A 17,115-nucleotide genomic window follows, 5' to 3' on the forward strand; every position below is an offset into this window, starting at 1 on the left:
ACATTAATGTCTCGTAGCTAAGTTATTATTATGCTTGTTTAAAACGAAGTAATCATGATGTTGGGCTAATTACTAAAATTGGGTAATTGAGCTTTGTACCATAATTGGGGTTTGGACAAAAGAACGACACTTGTGGAAACTAGACTATGGGCTATTAATGGGCTTTATATTTGTTTAACTAAATGAAAGTTTGTTAATGTTAATATAAAGATTTACAATTGGGCGTCCCTATAAATTACCATATACACTCGATCGGACACGATGGGCGGGGTATTTATATGTACGAATAATCGTTCATTTAACCGGACACGGGAATGGATTAATAGCCACTAGAATAATTAAAACAGGGGTGAAATTACATTCAAGGGTAATTGGTGTAATTGTTAACAAAGTAGTAAAACCTTGGTTTACACGCAGTCGATAACCTGGTGTATTCATTAAACAAAGTATTAAAACCTTGTTACAATTCGAATCCCCAATTAGTTGGAATATTTATCTTCGGGTATAATAATAATTTGACAAGGACACTTGCAATTTATATTTATGACTGATGGACTGTTATGGACAAAAACCAGACGGACATATTGAATAATCCAGGACAAAGGACAATTAACCCATGGGCATAAAACTAAAATCAACACGTCAAACATCATGATTACGGAAGTTTAAATAAGCATAATTCTTTTATTTTATATTTAATTTCCTTTATTTTATATTTAATTGCACTTCTAATTATCGCACTTTTATTTATTGTTATTTTATTTAATCGCACTTTTAATTATCGTACTTTTAATTATCGCAATTTAATTTTATCGCATTTTTATTCACAATTTCATTATCGTTATTTACTTTACGCTTTAATTTAAGTCTTGTATTTATTTTATATTTTACATTAGGTTTTAACTGCGACTAAGGTTTTAAAATCGACAAACCGGTCATTAAACGGTAAAAACCCCCTTTATAATAATAATATTACTTATATATATATATTTGTATTTTTATAAAAGTAAACTAATATAGCGTTGAGCTTTGTTTAAAGATTTCCCTGTGGAACGAACCGGACTTACTAAAAACTACACTACTGTACGATTAGGTACACTGCCTATAAGTGTTGTAGCAAGGTTTAAGTATATCCATTCTATAAATAAATAAATATCTTGTGTAAAATTGTATCGTATTTAATAGTATTTCCTGCTAAAATTATAAACTATTTTATATACACCTCGTTCGACATCAGATGTCATAAAACAAATTGATTTATAATTAAAATAAAATTTATAAGTAACTAATTATTAAAATAATTATAATTAATTAAGCTAATATTAAAACACATATATCAAAGACTGCATCCTTGCACGCCTCATTATTTATTGGGGAGGTAAATACAGATATCAAAAAAAGGCACGCCATGATTCTTCTCCCATACACTTCAAATTCAAATCCTTTTTACCCAAAAACTTTCCAGAATCAAAAAAACCACCGCTACCCATCTTCATCCTTTATCCTTCATCTTCATCCTTCATCAACCACCAACCACCACCGTTGCCGCAGCTATTACCACCATCGTCTTCACTGCCGCTACTGCTACCACTGCCGTTTTCGTCTTCAAATTCAACAGGTAATGCTTATAAACCCTAGAACCATTATGTTTTTTTTATCAACCCTAGAACCTTTGTAATTCCATGGGATCATCTTAAACCATCGTTGCTCTCTTTATCGTTTAATTCCTCTATATTCAAAATCAAATTGGTATTTTTGAAGCGAGACAAAGATTGAATGTATTTGTTCGTTCAGAAAGAAATGGAATTAGAAGACAGAAGTCACTTAATGAAGAACCATAAGCAACATATCTTAATCTACAACTTCAACTAGCAAGGTACTTCCTTTTTGATGTGTTTTGCCCAATTACTATTTTCTTTTTACTGCATTTAGATAAAGATAGTTTAAATTAACCATCAAAACAAGTTTATTATGTAAGAAGGTTTATTGTTTTATATGCAAATCAAATGTTTGATGAAATTCTTATATGAATATCAATAACTATAAGTTATTAGCACATAATAATCTACAATATTATTCATTATGTTTTTTTCGCTTTGAAAAAATAAAACTACAACGAATCAGTAAGTGTTTGATTTGTATATTTCTTGGGGATGGTTCTTTTTTTGTTGTGACTTTAAGGTTTTGAATTCCTTATCAGGTAATGTTTACAATTTACAATGTAGATAAACTTATTTGGAAAGCTAGATGTCTTGTGAAAGAAGAACCATATGAAATTCATCTAGACACACTTGGCTGTTCTGGTGGGCCTAAAGCGAGGTTAAGAGTTCTAAATAACGTAAGACCTATAGTTTTCCTATAATTTAATTGGTGCTCGTAATGTTTGTATTTTTATGTAGTTGGTTGGTATATTTTTGCGGACACAACTTTTTAAGAACATGAAGTTTTTGCAGACATATAACTTTTTAAGAACACGATGTCCTAAATAACTTTTTACGAACATGAATTTAAATGCCTGTAGAGGTAGATGTTTAATATTAATTTATAATATGTCACAATTGTATTGACTCGCTCTTTGGTACATATTATTACAGTAGTATTTAGTTGCTCAAATTATGTTTCTATGATATGATGACTTAATTTTGTGGATTATTTATGTTTGTTGTTACTGGGCTGTAGATACTATTTTGGATATAGTGAAGATTATGCAGGAGATATGTGGCAACAATGTAAGTTAAATTAATATCATCAACTGTTGATTAATTCAAATAATTGTATTACTTTATACTTATTGTTTTGATGAATAGTTGTTTGTTGTATTAGTCATCCAACTTCTTTGAGTAAATGGGTCGGATAGGGATGAATCATGCAACAAGTGTGTTTGAAGAATATAATTAAGATGAAGCCTATAAGGTCTGTTCTTACATACTTCTTACGTTTCTTTTCTGTTTGATCAAATGCAGGTGCTCAAAGTAAGCATGATTAGTTTTTATGAAAGGTCATGAAAAGGTGTTTGATGAAATGTCCGAGACGCTTAAATATTATTCTCACCTATAAGGTCTGTTCTTACATACCTCTTAGGTGCATTTACATTTTGCTTCTAAAAAGTGTCTGCTGCTATATTTGAGTTCTTAAGATAATATGCAAATGTATATTAGGTATGAAAACACTAACTGTAAAGATTGTAGTTGTGAGGAAATTGGGTGGTTTGTATAAGAATAGTGTGTTAAATAGGATATCAGCTATAATGATTTACTCCAATGAGAGAGAACAAAATCAAGTATCATTTTTTAAAGTATTCAGTTGAAGCATACTTCAAAATGGGTCACATAGCCAATTCTAAATGGGTCGCAAATGAGAGAGAACAAATCTAATGGTGTAATATATTTCTGAAGATTACTTGTGATAATTACAACCATAGGTAGATTTAATTACAACCATCAATGTCGTTCATTTATTACATATTTAAGTATTGATTTATAAATGTGGGTCACATAGCCAATTCTAAATGGGTCGCAAATGAGAGAGAACAAATCTAATGGTGTAATATATTTCTGAAGATTACTTGTGATAATTACAACCGTAGGTAGATTTAATTACAACCATCAATGTCGTTCATTTATTACATATTTAAGTATTGATTTATAAATGGGATGATTTTGTGTGACTTAAAAGATTTTCAGACTCATACTTCAACTTTTTTTTTCCTTAACTTTGTAATAGTTTCAGTGAAGCTTTTGATTTGTAATAGTTAGGGTTTAGAAAGTAAGATTGTAATAGTTGTGTTGATATTTTTCTGGACCCGTTTACATTGTTTATAATTCTACATGATGAATAACAGTATTACCATGTTAAATTTTTATATATTATATATTAGAAGTTTAGTCTAACCACATGTATCTTGCTACTTAGTTTATGATGGTGTTGAGAAAACTAGGCCAGGAACATGTAAATGGTAGAAAGCTATTTAAATATGATTTTTATGAAACAACCATTTTTTATATTATTTGCACTTGGTAATGTGAGGAAAAGGGTATAAAAACGGAACTGTTAAAAAAAGATTACACTTTTACTCATTTTGTTGAAGAGCTTTGTTATTTTATTTTGTGCTTAGTTGTTGTTGCTGTAAGTTTTGATTGTTGATTATTTTGCTTCATGGTTTAAGGAGATAAGCGGATTTGAACTGAAAATGGGGATTAGCGTGCAACTAGACACACAATTGGGTTCATTTTGGATTCTTCAAGTGAAAATGGGGATAAGCAGGTTTCCTACTTGATCATTGTATGATTTTTTTAGTTTTCAACTGTTAAACACATAATTGGGTTCATTTTGGTTTCTGAAGTGTTAGTGGTTTTTGTGGTTATCTTAATATATTACTCAACAATCTTAGTATAGGTACTTATTTGACTCATTATATTAGAGATATGTAGATAAAGATATACATTTATATAAGATCCACATTTTGGATATATAACATTTGTCAACTATAACATATCATTTAACAATTGCTCTTTTACAAACCCGTAATTCTACGGGTCTCTTCACTAGTACCCATCTAAAACTAAGGAAACCGAAAAGTTATTTCATCTGATCAAAACCGTCACGTTCATCTCAAAACTTCCCATTCACAAAAAAACCAGGCTCTTTTTTTTCTTCTCTGGAACCCTAATACCTTTTTGAAATCAGCTTCATATTAATTGATACTTATTCGGTATCAATTAATCTTACAGGAACCCTAGACTTTAATGATATGATCATCACATAATTCGATTTCTTTTCATTTTATTATCATACTTATTGAGGACCAATTGATGATTTGGCATGATCAATCGATCAATCACAGTCGGTATAACTATACTCCTTTATTACATTTTTTCCCCTAATTCTAAATTACTGATCGATCATACATTCATACGTATCAAATAACTTATAATCGCCAAATTTGTTTATTTGTTTGAATTAGTTTTCGTTCTTAAGGTTGTCGTTAGGGTTAATACTCATCATTAGGTTAATTTAGAGTATATTAATTTAGAGTATCTGTTTGTCAATTTGATATACAATTGATGAAAATGTTTGTTGATTGTTAGGTCTAATCTATTGTGACACATGTTAGATATATAAATATAAATGTGAAATGTAAGTCGAGCTTTTGTGTTTCGTGGCATAAATTGGATTATTTCTTTGATAATTTGTAATATGTATATATGTATGTGTGATAGTTATTTGTTCATCTGATTAAAGTACTAAGCTTTGTATCAGATGTCTAACTAGCTTATAAGGGGACTTGATGGTTTGTTAACTGTTTTTACAATACAGTTTATGTAAATGCTGATCATATAGCTTTGTGCCTAATAATGCATTATTTTAATGGCAGTAGAAAATAATTATTTTCTCATAGTTTTTAATCTAATGAGCTTTTATCTATCTTTTTCACTTTTGACAATTATAAATCCTGATATCTCGCGTCTGTTTAATTGGAGTTGTGATAAGTTATTTGGAAACTCATACATCTATGGTGGTTTCATATAGCTGTAATCAGTAGGATGAAGTCCATGTTGTGGAATATCAGATTAATTGCAAATCACTGTGAATAACCTCAATATTCTAATAAGTTACAAAGTGAAGGGCACAATTTGTTTAACAGTTTAGAAATTCAAATACTGATTTTAAGATAATGGAGCATATAATTAGCTTTTTTTTATTATCAAATGTGTGGTTTTGAATTTTTTACTTCAGTGACTAAGAGTTACTTATAGGTTGCTATGTTTCGAAAGCACGTTTAATATTATTATATTATTATATGTTATTATGTTATTATCATAATATTATTATTTATTGAAGTAGCTAAATATGAAAGGGTATGAACATATCTTTTTATTCTGTAGGTTCTCAAATTTTGGATTATAGACGGACATGTTTAATATTAGATCCTTGATGGCGTAATTCAGAATACATTGTTTGTCGCAGAACGTGTAATGAATGATAGTCCAGAGACAATATAGTTATCTTTTAATGTCTTTAAGATGGGTATTGGATATTATGGTACATACTTTATTGAGCCATGTATTTGTTTGTCGTACTATTATACCTTAGATATTGAGTTCAGATATATAACCAAGTGTGACCAAGCTTCTACAAGTTGATGCCTGTATGTGCGTATGATACAAAGTTATGTATACAATTACTTTATTATCAGACTATAATGTAATTTGAATTTTATTTTCAAAAGAGTCATGATTAGGGGCAATTTTGATAATTCAAGTCACCATTCTTCATGTTAATTCATGTTATTATTGAGGAACATTTTAAAATGGACGTGTGTATGCCTGGAAGACGGTAATTAGCAATCATCACTGCTAATGTTAGCCAATATAATTACAAATAGTCGTGTTTGCAAGCTGGTCGTTCTAGATCTTTACTTTAATTAAATAGGGTGTCACGTCGCACATGTTAGCTCTTGTTTATCTTTATTTAATCTGGTCGTTTCTACCCGTCTTATTTCAGAGATAGTGTGCTGCCAAAGTAACACCTAAATCAACAACAATAGAGAGGAAAGATTTGATGCCATGTGGCTTGGACTTCATCTAGGATGTCCGGAATACTTAATGTATTTTCTGCTCCCATACTTATGTTACTATACCCATATTGCCTGCCATACTTACTGTTATTATGTTTATGTTATATAAATATCGTATTGTTATGCTGAAGTGCTTGAAGCAGTCTAAAGCTAATTCGATGTTAATTCCGCTGGCAACTTTTGTAATGCTTAAACACAATGTGTCATATTTTTTTCTCTTCTCATTTTTTTCTCCCAACGTACCAAAAATTACCAAGAGTACATTTATCTTGCTTGTCAAAATTCTTCAAATCTGTTGATTTTAAAAAGACACCACCACTTTCATTTAACCTGATTATAGCTAACGATTAGAACGAGACCACTCTCGCCGGTGACGGAGATCCCACGCGCCGCCAAGAACGACCGTTGTATGTGACTTTTTCCGGTCAATTTTCAAGCTTTTCCGGCCAATTTTCGGCGAGTGAACAATCTCAGACCTCATACCTGGTGCAAGAACGTTTCTTCGCATAGGAAATTACCACCCTTTGCTCCACCACAAGTCTCCTGTCGGCCGCCGCCGCCGCTTGTAACCGGAAAGTTATCTTTCCGGCCGGTTACGTTTCTCTCTCTCGATCTATCTTTGTGTTAATTGCTTGCTGATTCCTGCCTATACTTTTATATTAGGAGTAAACCCTTATCTATATATATATCATTGTTATATATATTCACATATTTTTATCATATTTATATAGATATTACTGTTATACTTGCATTCCAGTTTGAATTTTATATTAGCTATAACATAATCTATTTCTATTTATCTTATGTTTTTATTATTTTTGCAACTATAAATACTTATTTATCATAGTCTTTTTTTTAGCTTTTACTTGGGTCATCTTTTGGTGTATAGGTTAATATTGATCTTACGCATACCTATGGTCACTTGAGGTCATGTCCTCCTAGTTTAGGGGTGGGTAGGCTTAGAGGGGTTAGAGGCGGTAGTAGGGTAGCCACCCTTGGTAAGATTAGAGTGGGTAGTTGGAATATAGGAACCTTGACGGGCAAGAGGATTGAGCTCGTTGATACCTTTATCAAGAGTAATGTGGACATAGGGTGTGTTCAAGAGACTAGATGGAAGGGTGAAGGGGCGGTAGACATTAAGGACTATAGGTTGTGGTACTCGGGTTCTAGGATAGCACGGAACGGGGTAGGTATCTTTTTGGGAAATCTACATAAGGATAACGTTGTTGACGTGGGTAGGTTTAGCGATAGGATTATGTCGGTTAGTCTAATTATTAAGGAGGAAACTTTCACGGTTATTAGCGCTTACGCACCTCATGCGGGTTTAAGTGATACGGAAAAGAAGAGTTTTTGGGAATTGTTAGATCAGGTAGTGAGGGGGTGCCCAGCGGATCATCGACTAATTATAGGGGGTGATCTGAATGGACACATAGGAGTGGAGACAGAAGGTTACGAGGGAGCCCATGGGGGTTTTGGGTTTGGTCCTAGAAATGAAGAAGGGCGCTCAATCCTTGAGTTTGCCATTGCCCACGAGTTGGTTGTAGCTAACTCTTTTTTCAAGAAGAGGGATGCTCAGTTAGCCACTTTTTATAGCGGGGGCCGTTGCACCCAGATTGACTTTTTGCTCCTTCGTAAAGGGGAACTTAGGACATGTAGGGACTGTAAGGTCCTTCCAGCATATACGTGCTCCTCCCAGCACAGATTGTTGATCATGGACCTAGTTACCTGGGGAAGAGTTCGTAGGAGGGCTAAGGTTGTGCAACATAGAATCCTTTGGAAGAGCCTACATGGAGCGAAGGAAGAGACTTTTAGAACGACTGTTGCCGATAGATTGAGTGTAGAAGGGGATAACGTAGCCCCTGCTCACGTTGACCAGTTATGGAACCGTATGGCGTCCACTATTAGAGAGGTGGCAAAAGAAGCTTTAGGGGTGGCATTAGGGACATCGAGAGCCCATAAGAGTAATAGAGAATCGTGGTGGCTTAGTGACGATGTCCAAACGAAAGTCGCGTTAAAGCAGACGAGGTTTAAGGAGCTCATTACTTTTGGAGCAGGGACACCTGCAGAGAGAACTAGAGTAGAAGAAAGATATAAAGAAGCTAAAAGAGAAGCAAAGAAGGCCGTAGCAATTGCAAAAGACAAAGCTTATGAAGATTTATATAGGAAGCTAGACTCTAAAGAGGGAGCCAATGGCATATATAGAATAGCTAAAGCTAGGGAGCGAAGAGGCAAGGACTTAGTTAGCGTCAAATATATCAAGGATGAAGCAGGTAAAAGTATAGTGAGAGAAGACCTTATTAAGAAAAGATGGGAAGAGTATTTTGCATCCCTTTTTGGTAGGGAAAGAACAGAGCGGAACGGGGAACTCCACGAGGTTCGTGAATACCAAAACAACTGTTTCTGCACGAGGATTAACCAGGAGGAAGTTAGATCAGCCCTACGAAAGATGGGGAGAAACGAAACAGTAGGACCAGACCAAATCCCGATTGAGGCGTGGAGGTGCCTAGGAGGCGATGGGGTTAGATGGTTGACAAACCTTTTCAACACGACGTTTCCTAGACGAACTAACTAAGAGGATACAAGAGGACATCCCATGGTGCATAATATTCGCCGACGATATTGTTTTAGTTTCGGATTCCCAGTATGTGCTTAACAGAAGGCTAGAGCAATGGAGGACTGCACTAGAATCAAATGGCCTACGGATTAGCAGACCTAAATCGGAGTACCTTAGATGCGATTTCAAGGCGAGCGAAGAAGAACAAGAGGATTTAGTGGATGTCAGAATTGGGAAGGATAGATGAGGCTCGATGCTTCACAAATCGGGAAGGATAGATGAGGACGTGACGCATCGTATACGAGTAGGATGGTTGAAGTGGAGGGCAGCGAAAGGGATGTTGTGCGACAAGAAGGTACCCCTTAAATTGAAAGGGAAATTTTTCAAGGTGGCAATCAGACCGGCCATGTTGTACGGCTCAGAGTGTTGGCCAATGACGAAAGCCCAAGAGAGGAGAATGGAGGTGGCAGAAATGAGGATGCTTAGGTGGACGTGTGGCAAGACCATGCTAGATATGATTCCAAATGAAGTTTTTAGGGAGAACTTGGAAGTTGGGAACATAACCAACAAGTTGAGGGAAGGACGACTTAGATGGTTCGGGCATGTTATGAGGCGCCCACTTTTAGCCCCGGTTAGGAGAGTCGAGACCCTCGTTGTTGGGGGCGTAAGGAGAAGAGGTAGACCCAGACGTAGGTTGGAGGATAGAGTGAAGCTTGACATGAAGGAGCTCTTATTGACCGAGGACATGACTTCTGATAGGAATTTGTGGAGGAGTAGAATTAGAATAGATGAATAGGTTCTACATATGGTTTTTTATTTTATATATTTATATTATATTTCTTGCCTACTTGCTTGTGTGCACTTCATATATGTTTTATTTATTTATTTATTTATTTTTTTCGTGGGACTTTACGTATATATAATATATCTATACTTATTGTAGCTTATTCACATGCTTTATTGCACTTTATGGTTACATGTTTGTATTACATTATATAGCTATTAAATTATACGTACTTACATATCACATGTTTTTATGCTAACAGAGTATACTTATTTGTCTATGCCTACATAGTATACCATCTATTTTATACTGCATATTATACCTACATGCTTCTTACCAACATGTTTACGTATACTTATTGTACTTACATGACTTGTTATACTTACTTATTTGACACTCACATATTTTACTTATATGCTATATTACATTATATTGTTATATGCTTTATTTACCTATACATATCGTATTGGAGTATACATTTTTCATGGTGAAGTTTATATTTTATCAACTTTACTTGTTTATTTTTTATTTCACATATCGGTTTTCATGGTTCTTTCTGGTCGGAGGTCCCTAGGAAGCAGCCTCTCTGCTCTACAGAATAGGGAGGGACGACTTCCTCTACCGGGGATCGATAGGTATCCGTGGGTGGAGGAATGACTTCCCTTTTACTTTAGGGTAGAGGAAAGGACTGTCTACATCTAACCTTCCCCATACTCCACTTCAGTGGAATTGGGTATTGTTGTTGTTGTTGTTGTTGTACAATGTGTCATATTGTGGCTGTAGTTAGACAAAGTGTTGGTTAATTGGGAATGTGACCCTATGTTCATGCATCAATGTCGATTTATTTATTCTTGAGTCAATTTTTGGTCTGCAGTCAGGTGTAAATGGCTCAACGACAACTTTTCCGGATGCTACTGGAAGAGCTTTTACTGCCGCATTTTCTTCTCAGTTAGGTTCCTCAGCTGGTGATATGAACCACAATTGATGATTTGGCACGATGATTTGTTGAATTAGATGTACAAATCTGATCGATCCGGTTTTTTTTATTATTATTAGGATTCATATGGAGGCCCGATTGATAATTATTCGATGAAGCGAGGATTTGATGAGTTAGAAAATAAATCTGGTTGATTCGAGTCTAAATTTCACCATCCGGATTCAGTACATCAGCCAAGTAGAAAGGTACTATCCAGTCTCGATTATCTTCTTGTTATATTGTGGATTAAAAATTTGTGTTTACCTTTATTATTTGAAACTATGTTATGGTTGATGTTTCTGTGCTAATTAACTTACTAGATATAAGACTGCAACGATTTCTGACTTTCTTTTGACACTTTATGGTTGATGAATATTTCGTTGCAGTGTGTTTTTGCAGCTACATAGGGCTATTTCTGACTTTCTTTTGACACTTTATGGTTGATGCATGCTTTCAAGATCACTACATGAGTAGATCATGGTAGTCTTTCTGACTTGGGATGTCAAGATTGAGTTAGGTACAGGTTTTTTGCTTCACTATATCAAATTTTTGTGTGTGTATATATATATCAGTTTCTCACTAATGATATTATTTATTTTATGTCTAATTGATAACAACCATTAACAAACAGTCAATAAAATATACATTGACATCTCTTTCGTGAGAAACTGATTAACAAACAGTCCATTAAACTTTTTGATTAGTAACTTTTGCACATGAATATTTAATCTCCAACAAAGTTTTTTAATCGCTTATTTATGCACATGGGCTCATATTCATCCGTCCATCCGTCTATGAATTGACCCGTAACAATCTGAACCATTTTACCTGCTATCAAAACCCACCCATATTGTCACCCATTATTGTTACTCAAAAATCTTTCTTGATAGTCCGCTATTTTTCTAGGCTTTATATCCATGAACTTGTACGTTTTTCAATCTCTATATATAGAAACCTCTTTAGCGTTAGTAATTAGCCGAATGTTTATACTCATATTGTTGCGTGTTCCAGCTAAAATGGGATAACTAAACCAAGGTATGCAACTCATAATTTATAATACATCATGACATTAAATCTTATACTAAATTAAGTGGTTTGGATGTCCATTTTGACCCTATGACCCGTTTGGCCTATTTTTTTTTTTCAAACTTCACAGTGTTGTTGAAAAATGCCTTGATACACACATGTTTAATTCAGGGATAATATTTAACTCCTTAATCTTTGTATCAGTTTCTATGTACATTTAATAACTAACATTTACTTCAAGATGTTTATAGTTAAAGGTTGTCTTTTTTCAAAATATATTAGTTAACCCACTTCTGCATCTTTGTACATTCAACACATGTGATTTGTAAATGCAGATGAAGAATGAATTTGGTTTGTGTTTGCTTTGCATTTTTGGTAAATTTAACGCGGTCGTAACTCGGAGATGATATAATTGACTATGAACAATGGAATGATACATTGTAATTGTATTCATTAGTAACGTTTACAATACTAATTGTTTCAATGTATTTACTTTCAGTACAAATGTTATCAATACTGAAGGTTTTTTTATTATAATTATATAATTAAGCTACTCAATCTCAATACTAACGCCTTCGAATGTTAATCATTTAGCAGGTATAAGACTTGTAAGTTGAAGGCGGTGGTGGTTATTTTTGTGCATCTCGATGTGTTCTTGTCTAAAGGTTGAAGGAATACCACAAAAAGACGCAATTATTAATACCCGTGGTTCGTTATACAAACATCACAATATTCCAATAAATAACTACAATTCACAAAGTTGTGGCGCAGGGGAGATGATGGTTGTATCGAGTTTCTCAAAGGATGTTTTGAGGGGAATGCTCGATTAAGGTTTGTTATGTGGCCCTTATATTGCAACCTATTTATTAGTTGTATAGTAATGTATTTTTAATGTTAATTTGTTCAGAATGATTACTTCATTTTCATTTGATGTTAATTTTTTGTATATAAGTAACATATGGTGTCAGGTTTCCATATTGTTTTATGGGCAAAACTTAGACACGGGTAGTCAGTGGGTCAAATAACGTTATGTTCGGTACGAGTTATAATCATCTGCATTGGGTTGGCCTAATCATCACACACTCTTTTTTTGCATTTGTTAAAATTTCTACATAGTTGTAAGTTTTAATTATGATCTCAAAAGCAACATTTCTTACAAACTTGGAAATAGTTATGTAAATCTCTAAATTAAAAAATTTAATTCATTTATTGCTTTATAATTTTGAGGTTAGTTAGTTCATTACTTTAAAATTTTAATTCAACCTGAATTCGTGGCATAATTTTCTATATTAAATTATTATGTAATGTGCAGTCAGAGTGGATCATACAGTATTGACTTCACTTGCAACACTACTCAAGGTTAAGATGTCTCTTGCTTGCATTTGTTCACTTTCACCTCTTTAAATATTGGTCATATGTTATATTGACTTGTTTTTTAGAGCATTGTTTAATATGATATAACATTTGAAGGCTTATGTATAGGTAGAGAAATGATTTTTTCTACTTGATGTTGGAAAACTAACTTCTCTTTTTATTTGGGGTAGAGGAACATCTTATTTTTCCCCATACATCACTTTCGTAGGATTGAGTATTGTTATAGTTGTTGTTGAAGGCTTATTATGTATATCACCTAATGCAAATCTATTTATAGTGGTTGAACATTTTTGTAATTCAGAAAGTGGTTCACTAATAACAAATATTGTTATGACAATTTGGCTAGCACACCCACACCAGCGGAAGCGAGGATATAATTTGTTTGAGACAAACTTGCGAAAAATAATAGAAAGCAAATAAAGTAACTGATAACACGACGATTTAACGTGGTTCGGCAAACCCTGCCTACATCCACCCCAAGAGTCTCCTTTATTCTTATAATATAAAAGAACTCGGTACAAGAAAAAGTACACTATGAGTTAAACTCAAACCCAAGCCCCTTAGATTTTAGTATAAAATCTAAGTTTCCCGTACACCCTTTTACACTCCTTACAAGAATAAAACTCTTAACCTCACAAAGAAGGGTTCCCGTTGATGTTACTGATCAACTCCCTATCTACTTTGTGATACCCTCACAAATAAACACACTCCGTTGATAAACCCTATCAACTATGTTTTTCCTTTGTGATTACATTTTTGTGGATGTTATTTTCTTCTCTGCAAGATCACCTATTTATACATGAATATATTCATGCATACAAGTTGTCAACAACTCTTGATCACACCTACCCCATGTGAAAACACAAACATTGCCAACTTTGAATTGTGATGATGCAAAATCAAATTTCTCTTGGACAATTTCTAACAACCACATGTTTATCACATTTAAATGTTAGTCAAATATGGACTACTGTCCAACAATCTCCACCTTGACGAACATTTACTGTCTTCGTCACCGAAAATACTATCACCCAGTATTTCTACCATTAGCCTCCGTTATCCCCGCTGCACACACCTTGAATCACCTCGGTCCTGAACCTGATTCAAATAAATCGGCCAATAAACATGTGCAACTAACCCTGTCAACTTACCTAGTCGACACCTGAGAGGAGTCTCGAATCACCTCTTCCACCACAGTAGAATTTTCCTTCTCACCATCGTCTACCTTGGTCAAACATGTCCCAACATGTTCCCGACCTGTTTCCCGCATGCACGCTTTTAAAACCTTCGAGACATGAGTACATCTTGTACTCGCCACCAGACGATATAAACCCTCATACTTCTCTCCCATCATCAGGACCTCATCTTGAACAGAAGTAGAACTTTTAGAGATTGTGAGAACATCTCCCACCGGTACATTAACTGCTACCGCAGCCGATGAACCCCCAGATTTACCTTCACCATTCCTCTAGAGTGGACAGTCCGTCCGTAGTCACCCTACTCATAACATTTGAAGCATTGGATACCCTTCACGCCGTCTTCTGATCTAGACCTACTGTTATCGCTAGATCTCTTCTCGGCAAACCTTCCCCTTCCATGACCAACCATAGCAAACCCATGCTCAAAACGGTCGTCGGATGTTCATCTCTTATCCTGCGAACTGGGAAGAGAGGCAAGAAGAATAAGGGTCTTATCTTCTTCCTCCTTTAAACCTCAACTTATTCAAGTTGATTAACCAGACCATTAAACACATCCATGTGTTCAATAATATAACAATCGTCATCCGCCATCTCAAATGGCTCCACCTTAAATTGCATACCGCCGTTTTCCGCCATCTCCAAACAAAAAACTATCCGAAACACCTGGATGCTCTGATACCACTTGTAAGGATCGCATAGCCCAAACACAATGTCCTGCAATATAAGTTCAAGAGTCCATCCTTTTCTAAAACCAATTGGTGATAGAGGGACTTCCCCTTAGACTTATATACATACATTTGTTTTGTCCCATGACCGATGTGAGACTTTGGTTTGCACCTCAAACAAATAATAATAACAAAATTGTTTTCTGTTTTTATATTATGATTTTATTTATTGATAACACTAAACAATCATTATTTTTCCCCTTTTGAAATTGATAGGTCGGAGTTGGTCCCAGCGTACGTAAGGCTACTTAGAGATAAAGAAGCTGAAGTTCGCATAGCAGCTGCTGGAAAGGTCACCAAGTTCTCTTGCATTCTAAATGTTGAACTCGCAATTCTACATATTCTTTCCTTGTGTGAAGGTGAGTTGTTCACTTTTAAAAATCGAGCTTTTATTTGAATTCTGTTATTTTTATTTTTATTTTTATTCAACTATCTAATACTTGCCAATGACATGTAGGAATTGTCTTCAGATTCTTGTCAGCATTTTAGGTCCGCTTTGGCCTCTGTTATAATGGGCATGTCACATTTTTTGTAAAAGTAAGTGTATTATCTGATTTATCTTTATACCATTAATTATATTTTATAAACTTATATTGATATTGATATCAAATATCTTATTTATTTTATGTTTCATGGTTATTTGTAGGATGCAACAATTGAACAACTTCTTCTTATTTTTCTTTCACTTTTAAAGGATGAGTACCCTGATGTACGCCTCAATATCATCAGTAAGCTAGATCAAGTGAATCAGGCATACACTCTTTTAATTATGATTTATTGTAATTTTTCACTTCACAAGTGTTGTTAGTAACTAATGGTGATAAGCTTGATAGTATTATTGGAACTCTTGATAATAGTTTTCATGGTTTCTATTTAGTCAATATAATGTTAGTTGTTTAGGTTATTGGGATCGATCATTTGTCTCAATCCTTACTACCGGAAATTGTTGAACTTGCGGAGGACAGGCGTTGGAGGGTTCAATTGGCTATCATTGAATACATACCTCTGTTGGCAAGTCAGTTAGGTGTCGGGTTTTTTGATGATAAGCTAGGTGCTCTTTGCATGAAATGGTTACAGGACAAGGCAGTACATCACACCCTCTAATATGAAATTCATATTTAATTTTAACTACATTCAAAGGATGTGTATTTCGATTAACTGTTGCAATTAAGTTTTTAGATCGTTGTGAAGTTATCGAGCGTAAATTATGATGACAAATAATGAATAATTGCTTAAACATACTGCAAATGTAGTTTCAAGGGTTCTTTTTAGTCATGATTATTTATAAATATTTTCAAGGGCTCTTTTATATGATAAAACTAATTAAGTAGATCAGCAAACTTATACTGAATCTATGACTGATTGCATACTGTTTTTATAGTAACTATGATTTTCAGGTTTGTTAGCCTACTGTTATTTGTTACTTAATGCATTCACACATGCGCTCAATATTGAACGCGTGATTTTTTTTAAGTGAATTAAGTTCACCATTGTTTATTTATTCAATTATAATGATGTTTATTTCAAGTGCTATTAGTTTGTCAATTATAATGAAGGCAAATAGAGGATTTGGACTTTCTGCGCATATCGTTGACCACTGCAAGTTGAACCTTATGTTTCATGAAGGGACTAATACCACCTTGGTATGTATCTCTATATCCACCGCATTTACTGTATATCTGTATATCTGTGTCACGTATTAATTAATTGACCTCTGAATTTGGTTTGCACCTGCAGTTCAACCCACAGTCTAAGACTTATAAGCCATTAGAGTACAAATATGATGTTTCTGAGGCAGTTCTCTTGTGGGAATAGGTTAGCGATTCATAATTTGTTATCTCCTTGCGTATTGTTCGTTCAATGGATGCGCTTATAGTCTGATACCTTTTTCTGAGATGCA

At 34.2% G+C, this 17,115-nt stretch overlaps 1 long non-coding RNA gene across 4 annotated transcripts; it reads left to right on the top strand.

Moving 5' to 3' along the window:
• Positions 1–2,226: 2,226 nt before the first annotated feature.
• LOC139857969 (uncharacterized) lies at positions 2,227–16,545 on the top strand. Of its 4 annotated transcripts, XR_011762763.1 has the most exons (13): positions 2,227–2,338; positions 2,680–2,729; positions 2,964–3,058; positions 4,166–4,263; positions 6,505–6,607; positions 10,790–10,863; positions 10,972–11,097; positions 11,278–11,408; positions 12,515–12,748; positions 13,230–13,276; positions 15,432–15,574; positions 15,673–15,752; positions 15,862–16,545. It is a non-coding gene; the product is annotated as an uncharacterized lncRNA (long non-coding RNA). The 4 variants fall into 4 exon arrangements; XR_011762762.1 differs by having other exon boundaries at positions 10,790–11,097; XR_011762764.1 differs by lacking the exon at positions 13,230–13,276 and having other exon boundaries at positions 10,790–11,097.
• Positions 16,546–17,115: the final 570 nt, after the last annotated feature.

Source organism: Rutidosis leptorrhynchoides, chromosome 7, assembly GCF_046630445.1.
Source record: "Rutidosis leptorrhynchoides isolate AG116_Rl617_1_P2 chromosome 7, CSIRO_AGI_Rlap_v1, whole genome shotgun sequence".
Classification (NCBI taxonomy): Eukaryota; Viridiplantae; Streptophyta; class Magnoliopsida; order Asterales; family Asteraceae; genus Rutidosis; species Rutidosis leptorrhynchoides.